The sequence below is a fragment of the Nycticebus coucang genome, chromosome 12, assembly GCF_027406575.1.
Source record: "Nycticebus coucang isolate mNycCou1 chromosome 12, mNycCou1.pri, whole genome shotgun sequence".
NCBI classification, from domain to species: Eukaryota; Metazoa; Chordata; class Mammalia; order Primates; family Lorisidae; genus Nycticebus; species Nycticebus coucang.
This window is the reverse complement of record NC_069791.1, coordinates 15,933,388-15,951,311: the sequence shown is the minus strand read 5'-3', so window position 1 is coordinate 15,951,311 and position 17,924 is coordinate 15,933,388. Positions and strand designations below refer to the sequence as shown.

The 17,924-nt window shown below is 42.5% G+C and overlaps 1 protein-coding gene and 1 non-coding gene across 3 annotated transcripts in view; one reads left to right on the top strand and one right to left on the bottom strand.

Annotated features, from left to right (window-relative positions):
• LIMA1 (LIM domain and actin binding 1) overlaps positions 1-17,924 on the bottom strand; it is a 116,252-nt gene that overhangs the window by 82,275 nt on the left and 16,053 nt on the right. The window lies entirely within an intron of this gene.
• LOC128562938 (U6 spliceosomal RNA) lies at positions 8,153-8,259 on the top strand. Its single transcript, XR_008373633.1, has one exon. It is a non-coding gene; the product is annotated as a U6 spliceosomal RNA (small nuclear RNA).

The following is a 17,924-nucleotide window of genomic DNA, read 5'->3' as shown; positions in this document are numbered from 1 at the left end:
TCATACAGTGTATTCAGTCGTCATGTCTCCTTATCTTCCAACCTATGACAATTCCTCCATTTTTCCTTGTTTTTCATGACCATGACACTGTTAAAGAGTATGCAGGTCAGGTATTACATAGAATGTTCCTCAATTGAGGTTTCTCCAATAAAAAGAGCCAGGGATACTTAGAGAAGAGATAGATACCAGAACTGGGGTGTAGAAAACACAAGATCAGCCTGGAATATTTTACAATGTCCAAAGAAAAATATTTTTTTATATATATATATATATTTTTTTTTTTTTTGGTTTTTGGCCGGGGCTAGGTTTGAACCCACCACCTCCGGCATATGGGACTGGCGCCCTACTCCTTGAGCCACAGGCGCCACCCAGAAAAATATTTTTTTAAACATGATGTTTTCTCAGATGAGACTGAGGTTATGGATTTTTGAGAATAATACAGAACTGATATACTTTTGTAAGTGTGTGTATCAGAGGATATATGGTGTTGACATACTAATTACTAGAGATGTTAACTTTGGTCATTTGGCTAAGGTGGTTTCTGCCAGGATTCTCCACTGTGAAGTTACCATTTTTTTCTTCTTTATAATTCATACATGCCTGGGAGAAGATATATATATATTTTTTTTTTGAGACAGAGTTTCACTTTGTTGCTCTCAGTAGAGTGCTGTGGCATCGTAGCTCACAGAAACCTCAAACTCTTGGGTTCAAGTGATTCTCTTGCCTCAGTCTCCCAAATAGCTAGGACTATAGGCGCCCATCACAATGCCCAGCTATTTTGGAGACAGGGTCTTGTTCTTGCTCAGGCTTGTCTCAAACCTGTGAGCAATTTACAGGTGTCAGCCACCATGCCAAACCTTTGTTGGGGGAGACATTCTGATCCTGTTTCTCCTTAAAATTTTTCCCATTAATCTCAGCAATCCTGGGTGGATTGTTCACAATTATTACTGTGATATTCTTTTTGAGACAGAGTTTCTCTTTGTTGCCTGAGCTGGAATGTTTTGGCGTTAACATACTCACTGCAACCTCAAATTCCTTGGCTCAAGTGATCCTCCTGCCTCAGCCTCCTGAGTAGCTGGGACTACAGGTGCAGGCCACAGTGCTGGGCTAATTTTTTCTATTTTCTGTAGAGATAGAGGTCTCATTCTTGCTCAGGCTGGTCTTGAATTCCCAGCCTTAAGTGATCCTTCCACCTCAGCCTCCCAGAGTGTTAGAATTACAGGCATGCTCTCCTGTGCCTCTCCATTACTGTGGTATTATTCTAAAGATGGTTTCCTACTGCCTTCATCCCTTCTACATTTAGTAATTGAACTTCTTCTATAAAAAAAATTTGTTCTTTCTTCCCCATTTATTCAACAATTTATTTATATGATATTAGTATGGTCTCATAGATATTCATTTTATCCTCTAGGTCATAATCCAATACAGTCATTCCAGGTTTGGCCATTTGGAGCTCTTGCAGCTTGGCTCTGGTGTTCTTTTTTTTTTTTGAGACAGTCTCTCACTATGTCACCCTTAGTAGTAGAGTGCCATGGCGTCACAGCTCACAGCAATCTCAAACTCTTGGGTTTAAGGCATTCTCTTGCCTCAGCTTCCCAAATAGCTGGGACTACAGGCACCCACCACAATGCCTGGCTGTTTTTTGGTTGTAGTTGTCATTGTTATTTGGCAGACCCGGGCTTGATTCGAACCTGCCAGCTCTGGTGTATGTGGCTGGCGCCCTAGCTGCGGAGCTACAGGCACCAAGCTGGCTCTGGTGTTCTTTTAACATGCCTTTTTTTTTTTTTTTGTAGAGACAGAATCTCACTTTATTGCCCTTGGTAGAGTGCCATGGCGTCACATTGGACTTACCTGATCCTCTTGCCTCAGCCTCCCGAGCAGCTGGGATTACAGGCGCCCACCACAACACCCAGCTATTTTTTTGTTGCAGTTTGGCAGGGGCTGGGTTTGAACCCGCCACTCTCGGTATATGGGGCTGGCACCCTACTCACTGAGCCACAGGCACCGCCCAACATGCCCTCTTTTAAAAAATTTACAGGGACTTCTTTACTTTCTAGCACTACAAAATGTTCCAGGCTCATTTTGTATTTTGCTGTGCCCTAGTCCTGGAATCAATTACTTCTCCAAGGAGCCCAGTTTCCTTTCGTTGGATAAATCAAGGTCTGGGAACTAGGTATGCTCATTGTTACTGAGATGCCACTGCTTTTACGCTCTCTTCATGGACAGAGCCAGGCAATATATGTATGTATTCTAACTGATGTATACACATATTTCTATATTTATCTCTATATCTATATATTTTATAAACTATAAATTTATACTCATAATTCTGACTCCAGCATCACAGATTTATTCTAGCATTCTCTCTTTGCTTCCTTTTCTAACAGTAAAAAGCCTAGCCCACAGAACTTTGATTTTTGAAAAACAATCTAGTTTCTCTAAAATTATGCCATTAGCAGTTTCTCTTCCCTTATATACCATATATTTTTTCATTCCACCTGAAATATCATCCTCTACTCAATCTATTCACCTTTAAAGACCCAACTGAAAGACTATCTCCTCAAAGAACCCTTTCTGATTGCCCCAGCCTTAATCCTAATCACCATTAGTCATTTCGTCTTTATCATAATTTTATAAATCCTCAAAAGAAAGCAGTCTTAAGGTCAGGGGACAGATCTTTGTCTCCTGTGCTTCTGCCATCTAGTATATTGCTTTCTAAATAGAAGGAACTCAGTCAGGTGCAGTGGCTCACACCTGTAATCCTAGCACTCTGGGAGGCCAAGACAGGTGAATCACCTGAGCTCAGGAGTTCAAGATCAGCCTGAGGAAGAGCAAGACTCCATCTCTCTAAAAACAGAAAAATTAGCTGGGCATGGTGGTAGGCACCTGTATTCCCAGCTACTTAGAAGGCTGAGGCAAGGGGATCTTTTGAGCCCAGGAGTTTGAGGTTGCTGTGAACTATGATGACGCCACAGCACTCTACCCAAGGCGACTCTGTCTCAGAAAAAAAAAAAGTAATAAAATAAAATAAATAGAAGGAATTCTACAAATGTGTCTTGAATGAATTTCATAAAGCTTTACATTTTATCTGAAACACAACTGGTAAATGAATGCTTATGCAGTCCAGCAGTAGGTGTTGAGAAAGCACATATTTTTCAGAACTATGAATCATAATTTTAGCTTACTCAAACTTTGATAACAACATACAAACTCAAATGACATGAAAAAAAGGAACCACTAAATACCTTCAAATATTATACATAAAAGGCTCATTATAAAGACGAATTTGTAGGCATGTGAGAATAATAATTGCTAAGTATCTATAAAAACATATAGCTAGACAGTAGGACAACGTCAACACTGACCAAATTCCCAGGGGTCAACTGGAATGTAGACGTTTGCATCAGGACACAGTCACTTTAATGACATTTAATCTTTTAAAAAATCTCCTTTTAAGGATATTTTGTGCCTTGAAAAACTCTTAAGATCCAGAGTAAGAACAGCAAAAAAGAGGTTGTACAACTGATAAGCAATTTCAGTTCTCCATTTTCTTTTTTTTTTTAAATCAGCATTTGAAACTTTATTTCTTGGAAGATTTTTATTTATTTATTTTTTTTTGTGGTTTTTTTTTTGGCCGGGGCTAGGTTTGAACCGCCACCTCTGGCATATGGGACCGGTGCCCTACTCCTTGAGCCATGGGTGCCGCCCAGTTCTCCATTTTCTTACAGAATTCTCTTTTTCTCCTTCCACTCACCTTGCTCCCAGGAATTACTCAACCGTCAGTTTCTCTCCTCTGGCTCAATGAGTGTGCCTACTCCTAATTCATCAAAAGTGACTTATACCAACAAGACAATTCCCAAAGCTGGATCATAAGCACTAACTTTCTTGACTTCCAGTACTAGAATTTCCAAAGCATGCTGGATAGCTTCATATGTCTTACATGTATGACACAAAACATAACACAGCCTAAATCATACGTACTGTCTTCTCTTAACCTCTACCCCTCAAATTAAATTTAATCATAAATAATTTTTCTCCAAAGAATTAGCATATGAATTCTTGCTGACAGCATACAAAATAGCATAACATGGAAAATAACAAAACCTGATGATACAACAAAATCATCAGGTTTAAACTTCAGGTTTGAAGTTAAAAAGAGGACTTAGCAGGTGCAGTGGCATGCTTAGAACCCCAACTACTTGGGAGGCTGCAGTGGGAGGATTCTTCAGGAGCTTGAGACCCGCCTTAGCAATACAATGAGAATCTATCTCTAAAAAAAGAAAAAGAAAAAAACAAAAATTTAGTCCATACAAGTGTTGGGACCAAAAAAAAGGTGGGGGGGACTTATAAGTTTTTGCTCTGTTTCTTTCTAATTGTGGGGATCATGTACAAATCTCTGAGGGATATATCATCGCCCACCTTAACTAGCCAAAAATTCTATATAAAATTCCTAACACAGTTGAGAGAAAATGATGAGAGGCTAAGAGCATAGGCCATGTTTTAGAATCAAGTTGTTTGAATCTGATACCACTTACTAGCTAGGTGATCTTGTGCCAGATACTAAACTCTGAGTTTCTTCATCTGTAAATTGGGAATCAAAGAACCTACCTCATTTCGTGAGAATTGAACAAGTTCTTTTTTGTTTTTTTGACGCCCAGCTATTTTTTTTTTGAAGATGGGGTTTTGCTCTTGATCAGGCTGGTCTCAACCTCCTGAGCTCAAGCAATCTACCTGCCTCAGCCTCCCAGAGTGTTGAACAAATTCTTAAATACATACAACGTATTTAAGTTGTCTTTCAGTTCTCAAGTATATACAGCATACTTAGCACCTAGTAAGTGCTTACTACATCTTTATTTTTTTTTAATTATATATTTATTTATACTGACACACAGTCTTACTTTGTCACCCTCAGTAGTGTGGCATCATAGCTCACAGCAACCTCAAACTCTTGCCTCAGCCTCCCACGTAGGTGGGACTACAGGTGCCCGCCACAACACCCAGCTATTTTTTTTGAGACGAGGTCTCACTCTTGCACAGGTTGGTCTTGACTCGCTTAGGCAATCCACCTGCCTTGGCCTCCCAGAGTTCTGGGATTATTGGCCTGGCCTCCATGCCCAGCTCTTTATTTTTTAGTATTTTACCCTCTTTCCCTTTTATTTTCTTTCTCATAGGGACTTTGCATAAACTTTTACTCACATATTTATATAGGCCCAAGTTACCTCCTGATGCAGGCCTGTCTGTGAGCATTCCACTCCCTCTGAGCACATTGCTACCTTCTATCTGCAAATGCTTGAGCCTCTGCCTGGCCTTGTACTATAGTCCCAGCTTAGAAGAAACTTTCTTGGAGATGCCCTTTTTGATCCCTCAAAGTAGGGGTAGGCCAGGTTCCTCCTAAATTCCCATTCTAGTAGACTCAGCCCTGATTGGTCACATTGTAGTTTTTTTTATCACACTGTATTTTAACTCTCTCTCTCTCTCTTTTTTTTTTTCAGTTTCTGGCTGGGGCTGGGTTTGAACCCGCCACCTCCGGCATATGGGGCAGGCGCCTTACTCTTTTGAGCCACAGGTGCTGCCCCTATTTTAACTCTCATAACCGTGCCTGACCCATGGTGGGCACTCAAGTATTTGTTAAGGAAGGGAGAGATCCCAAATAAGTGAAATCCTTTGTTGGATTCAGCTATTTTTAGAGACTAACGTTTTGGGGGTACAGAAAATGAAACAATGTTTTTTTTTTTTGAGACAGAGTTTCACTATGTAGCCCTCAGTAGAGTGCCATGCTGTCACTGCTCCTAAGCAATCTCAAACTCTTGGGCTTAAGCGATTCTCTTGCCTCAGCCTTCCAAGTAGTTGGACTAAGGGCAACCACACAACTCCCAGCCTTTTTTTTTTTTTAGACACAGCCTCAAGCTGTCACCCTGGTAGAGTGCTCTGGCATCACAGCTCACAGCATCCTCCAACTCCTGGGCTCAAGCGATTCTCCTGCCTCCATCTCCCAAGTAGCTGGGACTACAGGCACCTGCCACAATGCCCAGCTATTTTTTGGTTGCAGCCGTCATTATTGTTTGGCGGGCCCGGGCTGGATCTGAACCTGCCAGCTCGGGTGTATGTGGCTGGTGCCTTAGCTGTTTGAGCCACAGGCGCCGAGACCCAGCTATTTTTTTTTGTTGTTGTTGTTGCAGTTGTCAGTGTCATGTAGCAGGCCCAGTCCAGGTTGGAACCCGCCAAGCTCGGTGCATGTGGCTGGCACTGTAAGGGCACCAAGCCAACTACAGATGACTGATTGATCGATACAATCCTACAAATCTCATGTTGAAATTCCATCCCTCATGCTGGAGGTGGGGCCCAGTGGGAGGTATTTGGGTCATTAGAGACCCCCTCATGAATGGCTAGGTGCCTCTGGAATAATGAGTTAAGTTCTCACATCAATAGTTCACTCACATTATTTGTTCACACGAGAGCTGGTTGTTTAAAGGAGCCTGGCACCACCTTTACCCTCTCTAGCTCCTTCTCCCACCATATGACACACCCACTTCCCCTTCCCCTTTGATCGGAAGCTCCCTGAGACCTCACCAAAAGCATAGGCTAGTGCCATGCTATTTATATGGCCTACAGAACTGGGAGCCAAACAAACTTATTTTCTTGGCCAGGCGTGGTGGCTCACACCTCTAATCCTAGCATTCTGGGAAGCTGAGGTGAGCAGACTGCCTGAGCTCAGGAGTTCGAGATTAGCCTGAGCAAGAGTGACAAACAGAAAAACTAGCCCAGCAGCGTGGTAGGCACATGTAGTCCCAGCTACTTGGGAGGCTGAGGCAAGAGGATCTCTCAAGCCCAAGACTTTGAGGTTGCTGTGAGCTAAGATGATGCCATTGTACTCTAGCCTTGGGGCAACAGACTGAAACTCTGTCTAAAAAAAAGAAAAAGAAATGAAAAACTAATGGGCATTGTGGGGGGTGCCCCTGTAATCCCTGCTACTCAGGAGGCCAAGGCAACAGGATCACTCGAGCCAAAGAGTTTGAGGCTGTTGTGCACCATGGCGCCATGGCGCTCTACCCAGGGTGACAGAGTAAGACTCTGTCTCAGAAAGTAAAAAATAAAAATAAACTTTTATGAATTACCCAGTCTTAGGTAATCCTTTATGTTTTTCTTTTACCGCTAGACTATATGGGATAGGTAATCCTTTAGCAATGTAAAACTTACTAACACAGTTGTGTTTCTTGTTTTTTTCAGAGTTTCACTTTGTGGCCCTTGGTAGAGTGCTGTGGCATCACAGCTCACAGCAACCTCCAGCTCTTGGGTGATTCTCTTGCCTCAACCTTTCAAGTAACTGGGACTACAGGCGTCCGCCACAACTCCCAGCTATTTTTTTGTTGCAGTTTGGCTGGGGCCAGGTTTGAACCCACCACCCTCGGTATATGGGGCCGGTGCGCTACTCACTAAGCCACAGGCGCTGCCCACAGTTGTGTTTCTTTATCCTAAAATCATTCCAAATTATGGGAAACTAGGCTTGGCACCCATAGCTCACTGGCAACATACACTGAGGAAAGTGGGTTCGAGCCCGGGTTTGAGCCCAGCCCTGGGCCTGCTGAACGGGCAATGACAACTGCACAGAAAAGTGGCTGCGGGTGGCACCTGTGGCTCAAAGGAGTAGGGCGCTGGTCCCATATCCTGGAGGTGGTGGGTTCAAACCCAGCCCTGGCCAAAAAATAAAAAAGAAAGAAAAGTGGCTGGGCATTGTGGTGGGCACCTTTGGTCCCAGCTACTTGGGTTAGGGGGGAGGGCTGAGGCGGGAGAATCACTTAAGCCCAAGAGTTGGGGGTTGCTGTGAGCTGTGGGGCCACAGCACTCTACTGAGGGCAACAAACTGAGACTCTGTATTAAAAAAAAAAAAAAAATTATGGGAAACCAGAGGATATAGCCATCAAAAAAAGCTCTCAAGCAGTAAACTCAGGTAGAATAAAACTGAACCCCATCAATACAGATTGTTTTAGTTAATTCTCTCTGCCAACATAATTCAGGTATTTTCTTACAAGTTCTAATGAATAACTATTTGGCTCTACAGATAATAAAGCCAAATAGTAATTCTAGAAACCAAAAGGAAGTAAAGATGAGAACTAAAGTGTAAAAAACACTTAATTCCATAGGTCACAAACTTGAGTGTACACAGACTCATGTAGGAAACCTGTATAAAATACTGATTTCCAGTTAGCATGGCCCCTACGCAAGGATGACATGCAAATTCATGAAGCATTCCATATTTTTCAGAGGAAAAAAAATTTTTTAATTTGAAAATACTGATTTCCAGGTTCCATTCTGTAATTCTGATTCATTAAAAGTCAGAAAACCCTGAAGTAAAGGACTTAAGATCTATATATATTTCAAGAAAAATAGAAAAACAGCAACATAACCTTTTTATATTGCCCACTTCAATTTTAGATTGCTATTCAAATTTGTCAGTGTAAAGAAAATAGGCCCAGCCAGTGGCTCACGCCTGTTATCCTAGCTCTCTGGGAGGATGAGGAAGGTGGATCACTTGAGCTCACAAGTACAAGACCAGTCTGAGCAAGAGCAAGATCCTGTCTCTACTAAAAAATGAAAAACTGAGGCCAGAGGATCTCTTGAGCCCAAGAGTTTGAGGTTGCTGTGAGCTCTGATGCCACCGCACTCTACCAAGGGCAACAAAGTGAGACTCTCTCAAAACAAAAAAAAAAAAGAAAGAAAGAAAATGGATGCCTTTTAAAGATACACTGAGGTTTGGACAAAAATGAGTCTAGGGGGCGGCGCCTGTGGCTCAGTGAGTAGGGTGCCAGTCCCATATGCCGAAGGTGGCAGGTTCAAACCCAGCCCTGGCCAAAAACCACAAAAAAAAAAAAAAAAAAATGAGTCTAGGACACTGATAAATCTGATCCAATTTCATGCCCATTATCTAGGTTCACCTAGAACTTCCCTGCTCAGATGGTACAAAAATCATTGTGCAGACCATTGACTCATGATAATAAAACTGAGTTATTTTCATTCTTTTTTCTCTATTCTGTTTTGTTGCTGTTTGAAAAAAACATAGAAAAGTTTAAAAAATGGTGCCTAAAGTGGCTCATGCCTATAGCCCTAGCACTCTGGGAGGCCGAGGCAGATGGATTGCCTGAGCTCATGGGTTCGAGACCAGCCTGAGCAACAGCAAGAGACCCTGTCTCTAAAAACACCTGGGTGTTGTGGTGGGTGCCTATAGTCCTAGCTACTTGAGAGGATGAGGCAAGAGAATTGCTTAAGTCCAAGAGTTTGAGGTTCTGTGAGCTATGACGCCACAGTACTATACCGAAGGCAACAAAATGAGACTCTGTCTCAAAAAAAAAAGTGTCTAACAGAAACTCTATTTTATTTTTACATACTCAATATAAGGGCAACTATAATTTCTTGATATGTCAAAGTTGAAACAGAGAGCCAACAGGCTTGGGCTCTAATCTTGGATCTGCCACTAATTAGAAGTATGATTCTGAACAAGCCACCAGGTCTCTTTCCTCTTTTGTAAAATGAAGGAGGTAAAATCACCTAATGTTTTTCTAACTGCAGGTCATAATTAGTGAGTTGTGGAATCCATCTTAGTGGTCAGAACCAGGATTTTTTTGTGTGGTTTTTGGCCGGGGCTGGCTTTGAACCCACCACCTCCGGCATATGGGACTGGCACCCTACTCCTTGAGCCACAGGCGCCACCCAGGATTTTTTTTTTTTTTTAACAAAAAGAAGAGAATGGGGGGCAGCGCCTGTGGCTCAGTCTGTAAGTCGCCAGCCCCATATACCGAGGGTGGCGGGTTCAAACCCGGCCCCAGCCGAACTGCAACAAAAAAATAGCCGGGCGTTGTGGCGGGCGCCTGTAGTCCCAGCTACTCGGGAGGCTGAGGCAAGAGAATCGCTTAAGCCCAGGAGTTGGAGGTTGCTGTGAGCTGTGTGAGGCCACGGCACTCTACCGAGGGCCATAGAGTGAGACTCTGTCTCTACAAAAAAAAAAAAAAAAAGAAGAGAATGGGGCTCGCTGCCTGTAGCTCAGTAGTTAGGTCGCCAGCCACATGCACCAGGGCTGGTGGGTTCGAACCAGCCAGGGCCTGCTAAACAACAAGACAACAGTAACAACAACAACAAAAAAAAAAAACAGCCAGGCGTGTGGTGGGCGCCTGTAGTCCCAGCTACTGGGAGGCTGAGGCAAGAGAATCGCTTAAGCCCAAGAGTTAGAGCAGGGGTCCTCAAACTGCGGCCTGTGGGCCACATGAGGCGGTGTGATTTGTTCCTGTTTTCTTTTACTTCAAAATAAGATATGTGCAGTGTGCATAGAAATTTGTTCATAGTTTCTTTTTTGTTGTTGTTGTTGTTTTGTTGTTATAATTTGGCCGGGGCTGGGTTTGAACCCACCACCCTCGGTATATGGGGCCGGGGCCCTACTCACTGAGCCACAGGCGCCACCCCATAGTTTTTTTTTAAAACTATAGTCCGGCCCTCCAATGGTCTGAGGGACAGTGAACTGGCCCCCTGTTTAAAAAGTTTGAGGACCCCTGAGTTAGACTGTGCTGTGAGCTGTGACGCCATGGCACTCTACCGAGGGTGACATAATAAAACTCTGTCTCAAAATAAAAATTATTAGAAAAGCTATCCACTTCTTTTTTTTTTTAACTTATTAATATCAATCCTGTTTCTTCTATACCATTTCTTTTTTTATATATATACCATTTCTTTTTAAATGTTTGTTTTGGGCACTTGGAACAATAACTTTCTGTAGTTGTTATTCAGAAGTCAAATAAAACACAAATCACTTTTTAATATAAATGTAAATTGGTGAATAAAGGAAAAATCCAGATAAATGTTGTCCTTCATAAAGTTCTTGTGCAATTTACAATTTTTAAATCTTTTGAGCAGTGCTGTGGCTCAACAGAGTAGGTCGCCGGCCCCATATGCCAGAGGTGGTGGGTTCAAACCCAGACCTGGCCAAAAAATTAAAAAATTGCAAAAAAAAAAAAAATATATATATATATATATATATATTTTTTTTTTTAATCTTTTATTAGGTCAGTGGTTTTCAAGAAAAGCTTCAGTAGCCACAATGGAATCAGCATCCTTCCCATCTCCCCATACCACCAGCCTCCTTCACCTTCCTTCTTCCTTTGGGAACCTCTCTTCTTCAGGTCTCAACAAGCAGGCTCGGTGCCTGTGGCTCAAGCAGCTAAGGCGCCAGCCACATACACCTGAGCTGGAGGGTTTGAATCCAGCCTGGGCCCGCCAAACAACAATGACGGCTGCAACCAAAAAATAGCTGCACGTTATGGGGGGGGGGGCGCCTGTAGTCCCAGCTACTTGGGAGGCAGAGGCAGGAGAATTGCTTGAGCTTAGGAGTTGGAGGTTGCTGTGAGCTGTGATGCCATGGTAGCCAGCTTGAGGCTCTGTCTCAAAAAACAAACAAAAAAAAAAAGAGGTCTCAACAAGCACATCAAACCAGAGCTTTTATTTTCTTTGGTACAGGTTCTTTGATCAAAAGTGATGGGTCAAGGATGGGCTTGCCTATTATAAACAAATATGTGTAAATATATATGATATAAGAAGTAGAAGTCCTTGCCTGCTCCTGTCTACCCCTTCTCTAAGCCAAATTCTACTTTCTCTCTTCTTTTTTTCCCCCTTTCTTCTTTTCTTTTCTTTCTTTCTTTCTTTTTTTTTTTGAAACACAGTCTCACTCTGTTGCCTGAGTGCCATGGTGTCAGCCTAGCTCACAGCAACCTCAAACTTCTGGCTCAAGTGATTTTCCTACCTTAGCCTCCGGAGTGGTTGAGACTACAGGCTCTCGCCAGAATGCTCATAGTTTTTCTTTCTTTTCTTTTCTTTTTTTTTGTTTTTTTGAGATAGAGCCTCAAGCTGTCACCCTGGGTAGAGTGTTGTGGCATCACAGCTCACAGCAACCTCCAACTCCTGGGCTGGAGCGATTCTCCTGCCTCCGCCTCCCAAGTAGCTGGGATTACAGGCTACCACCACAACGCCTGGCTATTTTTTGGTTGCAGCCGTCATTGTTGTTTGGCGGGCCCGGGCTGGATTTGAACCTGCCAGCTCAGGTGTACGTGGCTGGCGCCTTAGCCGTTTGAGCCACAGGCGCCGAGCTGGTTTTGCTGTTTTTCAGTAGAGATGGGGTCTCTCTTGCTTAGGCTGGTCTCAAACTCCTGAGCTCATCCTCCCAGGGTGCTAAGATTACAGGTGTGAGCCACTGCATCTGGCTCAATTCTGCTTCTCAAAGGTAACTTCTGTTACAATCTGGAGTACAAATCTTCTGATACTGCCTATATATAATAACTGCAAACACATAGCTCTATGTGTCAGTCATTGTCCTAAGAAGTCTACATAGGTTATCTCATTTTATCTTCGGAAGACATGAGGCAGATACCATTATTATGTCTATTTTACAGATGAGAAAATTGAGGCATAGAGAAGTTAACACATATACAGCATGTGTAAACATATACTTTTTAAAAAACACAAGGGTTAATATGCTACTCAGTAATTATTTATTTCCTCTTGGATATCTTCCCACCTCAGAACATAAAGATCTATCTCAGCCTTTTAGTATCGCATAGTATTTAATTCTATAATATTTTTAAATCCTCACACAGGTAATCCCAAGGACTTTGGAAGCAGAGGTAGGAGGATTCCTTGAGCCTAGGATTTGCAGTCCAGGCTGGGTGAGAGATCAAGACCCTATCTCTAATATAAACAAAAACAACAACCAAAAAAACGTATTTAGCCAGGCCCCCATAAGTGTACATTCAGGCTGTGTAGGTTCTTCTTTATTATGAATAAGGCTGCAAAGAATATGCTTGTACTATTCACTATTGCATACTTGGAGGAGTGCATATGGTATAATTTCCTAGAAGCAGCATTTCTAATTTAAAAGAGCTATAGGCCTGTGCATTACATTTTTTAAACAGATAATCCCAGATTTCCTTCAAAAAAAGTTGCATCAATTTATATTTGAACCATTTTCTACACCTTATCTGAGCATTATTTATTTTTACTTTTTCCAGTCTGAGAGGAGGTGCATGAAAAATGGTACATTGGGCGGCGCCTGTGGCTCAGTGAGTAGGGCGCTGGCCCCATATGCCGAGGGTGGCGGGTTCAAACCCAGCCCCGGCCAAACTGCAACAGAAAAATAGCCAGGCGTTGTGGCGGGCGCCTGTAGTCCCAGCTGCTCGGGAGGCTGAGGCAAGAGAATCGCGTAAGCCCAAGAGTTAGAGGTTGCTGTGAGCCGTGTGACGCTACGGCACTCTACCTGAGGGCAGCACAGTGAGACTCTGTCTCTACAAAAAAAAAAAAAAAGAAAAATGGTACATTATTGTTTTAGTTTTCATTTAATTATACTCAAAATTGATATTTTCAAACCTGTATTTACCACTCAATACATTTACTTTTTGAAACTACATTTATTTTTTTAAATGTCATGTATGAATTGTTCATTATCTCCACAACTTAATTACTTTTTTTAATTGCAAAAGGACTTTCTGAATATCATGTGTAACTCCTTATACAATTAAAAATGCCTCCCACAGCAGCTGTCCTTTCCCGGTGTCTGATTCTTATCCAGATCTCATTAATATTCTTTCCAAATAGAAACGTTGCTTGACTATACAGATGAGAGCCTCGTTTCTGTGGCGTTCCCTTTTGTAGGGCACCCACCCTTCGACTGCTCATTAATATTCTAACCAGAGCATGGCCCTGTGAGAAGCCCAACCACATGATGATGTGACAACCCCGGAATTAAGAGATCACTGTTTGGGGTTGTGCTTCAGCTGCTGCCCTCTAGCCAGTCTGGAGCTTCTCAATTGGATGGGGTTCCGGGCACACTCTGAATATCAGGATCATCTATGGAATCTGAATCTCTCATGTGACATCAACACGTTTAATTTTTGCAGACAGGGACCTTAACCGCCCACTAGATAGACCATGTCCAAATCAGGTGAAGGTAGAGCAATTCAGCATAGCCTAAGGACTGGTTATCAAGCACTGGCCACATGCCAGGTGCTTTACACATGCCACCTCATTCCCTTTCACCTTATTCACTTAGTCCTTAGGATACCAAGAAGCAAATATTACTCTCATCTCATCAGAAAAAGTTGAGGCTCTAGAAAAGATGAATATTTGCTCAAAGTCACATAACGAGCAAGTGGCAGAACCAGGTTTTGCACAGAATGGTAGCCCCGAATGCCCATGTTCTAACAACATACTATAAACTGCATCTTTCTGTTATATGAGGGCCACTGGGCCAGTCATCCTCTAAAGGTCATTTTTTTTGTGTGTGTGGAGACAGAGTCTCATTTTATTGCCCGTGCCATGGCATCACACAGCTCACAGCAACCTCCAACTCCTGGGCTTAGGTGATTCTCTTGCCTCAGCCCTCTCAAGTAGCTGGGACTACAGGCGCCTGCCACAACGCCTGGCTATTTTGTTGTTGTTGTTGCAGTTTGGCTGGGTCTGGGTTCGTACCTGCCACCCTCGGTATATGGGGCCGGCACCCTACTCACTGAGCCACAGGTGCCGCACGGGTTTTTTGTTTTTTTTTCAGACAGAGTCTCACTCTATCACCCTGGGTAGAGTGCTATGGTGTCACCATAGCTCACAGCAACCTCAGACTCTTGAGCTTGAACAAGCCTCTTGCCTCAGCCTCCCCAGTACAGTAGCAGGGACTACCACTACCCCAGCTAGTTTTTGTATTTTCAGTAGAGAAAGAGCCTCACTCTTGCTTGGGCTGGTCTCCAACTTCTGAGCTCAGGCAATCTACCTGCATCTGCCTCCAGAGTGCTAGGATTACAGGCGTGAGCAACCACACTGGCCCTCCCCAAGGGTATTGAAACTAGAAATGATAAGGGCTGGGCCAGATGCCCTAGGCCAGTGGTTCTCAACCTTCCTAATGCTGGGACCCTTTAATACAGTTCCTGTGGGTCGCAACCCACCGGTTGAGAACCACTGCCCTAGGCTGTTCAACACCCAAGCCAACTGCCGAAAGCTTCTTTCAGCTCAGGCCTACATGTTGAGTCTACCACTTAAACTTACGGGCTAACATTAGGAAAATTACTCTAAGTCTCTTCATCTCTAAAATGTTCTTTTAGTGCATTATTAAAATGAATGCCTAGTAAAATTATGATAGTGGTGGTGGTAATAAAAATACCTAACACGTATTGAGAATTTGCCATGTCAGATACTAGTGTTTTGATTATTTTACGTATAGAAATGTATTTAATCGGGCGGCGCCTGTGGCTCAGTAGGTAAGGCGCCGGCCCCATATACCGAGGGTGGCAGGTTCAAACCCGGCCCTGGCCAAATTGCAACCAAAAAATAGCCGGGCGTTGTGGCGGCCGCCTGTAGTCCCAGCTACTTGGGAGGCTGAGGCAAGAGAATCGCTTAAGCCCAGGAGTTGGAGGTTGCTGTGAGCTGTGTGAGGCCACGGCACTCTACCGAGGGCCATAAAGTGAGACTCTGTCTCAAAAAAAAAAAAAGAAATGTATTTAATCTTCACAATAACATACTGAGATTATTGTTCCACTTTATTTAAGTGTTACTGAATATAATTCAAATGGAAGAAACTGAGGTCCACAGAGGTTAAATGAATGTTAGCTCTTTTCCTTTTTTAAGGAGGCTGGCTAGAAGCACAAATGACTTCCAGCACAGAGAATGAACCAGAAAACCAGTGGTAGTATACATGGCGTTTTAGGGTCAACGTATTTCTGTTAAGTCACTGACAAAAAGAGAATGTCTCTAATGTCTTCTCTGAGAAACTGGTACTTACTTACTTTTGAGCAGAAACACCAGACTGCTCAAAACACTGACACCATTTCTCTGCACCAGAAAGTCTAAATATGTCAAATTATATCTTGTAAGGACCAAATTTTAGGATTACAGGCGTAGTTGAAGATAATAAAACTATAGTTGAAGATAATAAAACTATAACCTTCCTGCACAGCTTCTATTACCTTATTCATTGACTTGAATATCTTATCTTCTTGCAATTTTGAAACTCAAATTAGGTTTTTATATAATTATGGTAATCTTCACATACCTTTTTTAGACAAGTAAAAGAGTAACCCCAATTACAGTCTTTAAAAACTGACTTTGGTCTAAAATTGTAAGTCACTGAAGAACCACCCAAAAGCCTATCTTCTTTTTTTTTTTTTACCTTTAAGGAATTACCAGCTCTAATCCAAGCCTAAAGCAACCTCTCTCCCAATTAATCTGTTATTTCTTCATGTGGTTGGTTCCTGCCCAGCTAGGTAGCATATGCCTGTAATCCTAATACTCTGGGAAGCTGAGGTGGGAGGTATCACTCCAGGTCAGGAGTTTGAGACCAACCTAAACTAAACAAGACCCGTGGCAGGGAGAGATGGTTCATGCCTGTAATCCTAACACTCTGGGAAGCGGGAAGCCCAGGCAGGAGAATTGCTTACCTCAGGAGTTCAAGACCAGCCTGAGCACGAGGGAGACGCCAGTCTCTACTAAAAATAGAAAAATAGCTGGGCGTCATGGCAGGTGCCTGTAATCCTAGCTACTTGAGAGGCTGAGGCAGGAAAACTGCCAGAACCCAGGAGTTTGAGGTTGCTGTGATTTGTAACACCATGGTCCTCTAGCCTGGAACAACAGAGTGAAACTCTGTCTCAAAAAAAAAAAAGAAAAAAAACAAGACCCCACCTCTACTAAAAATAGAAAAAATCAGCTGGACACAGTGGTACACACCTGTCTCACTTACTTGGACAGGTGAGGGAGGAGGATCACTTGAGCCCAGGAGTTTGAGGTTAATGATGCCACTGCACTCCAGCCAGGGCAATAGAGTGAGACTTTGCCTCAAAAAAATATATACTGTATATATTCATTTGGTTCCATCTCTCCCCTCCCCAGTTGATAATTAACGCATGTAAGGGCAAACATAATACTTAGCACAACAGAGTTGGGTTTTTTTTTTTTTGCATTAGTTTCTTGCTTAAGGATCTCTTTCAGTAAGTAGGAAAACAGATCATATGTCAGTAACTTCAAATTTAAGGTAAAAAATAGTAGAGAAAATTATAATTAATTAGAAAAAGAATGTGGTAATTTACTGTTGGCCAAGACCATTACCACAAAGCAAAGATTTTTCTCTGAACAGCCTATTTCTCCTTTACCTTGTGTACCTTTCTATATTTATAACAGATGCATCAAATATCAGTGCCTGACAGTGTAGGGGCTCAAAAACATCTGTCACATGAATAAAAAACAGTATTATGATACTACTCTGTTGCCACATACCTTAACAAAGGTCCACCTCCATACTTGAATATCTGCCTAGAAAATGCTTCCAGGTTTTGTCAATTACATGCTTAATTAAGAAAATGTAGTTTAAGAGACTTCTTTATAATCTCAAAGCAGAAGAAATATATATACTTATTTTAGGGAGGTTGCTTCTGTTAAAGATATAACCTTAATACCAGTCCTTGTACTTAATCACGTTTTCTCCAAATACAGAGCTTCCTAGTTTTACTTCTGGCCATTTCCAGGAAGGGCCTGGCTTCCATTCTTCTTATCTGAAATTTCAGATGATGGTTTTTTTTCAGGACTTGCTCAATCTGAAAAGCCAGTTCAGATCCATTTAACCAATCCCTTCTAGCAGAAGAATCAAAATGAGTTAACTGAAAAGTGACTCTTCTCTAGGCAAGTTCTCTAATCTTGCCTTTCTTTAAAAATCTGAGAGGCTAACAAGGAACAATGCTTTCATTAGGGACAAGCACAGACAAAGCTGACCACATAAAGAATTACCAAACCAGACCCGGCGCCTATAGCTCAGTGGCTAAGGCGCCAGCCACATACACCCAGGCTGGCGGGTTCAAACCCAGCCTGGGCCTGCTAAACAATGACAACCACAAGAACAAAAAATAGCCAGGCATTGT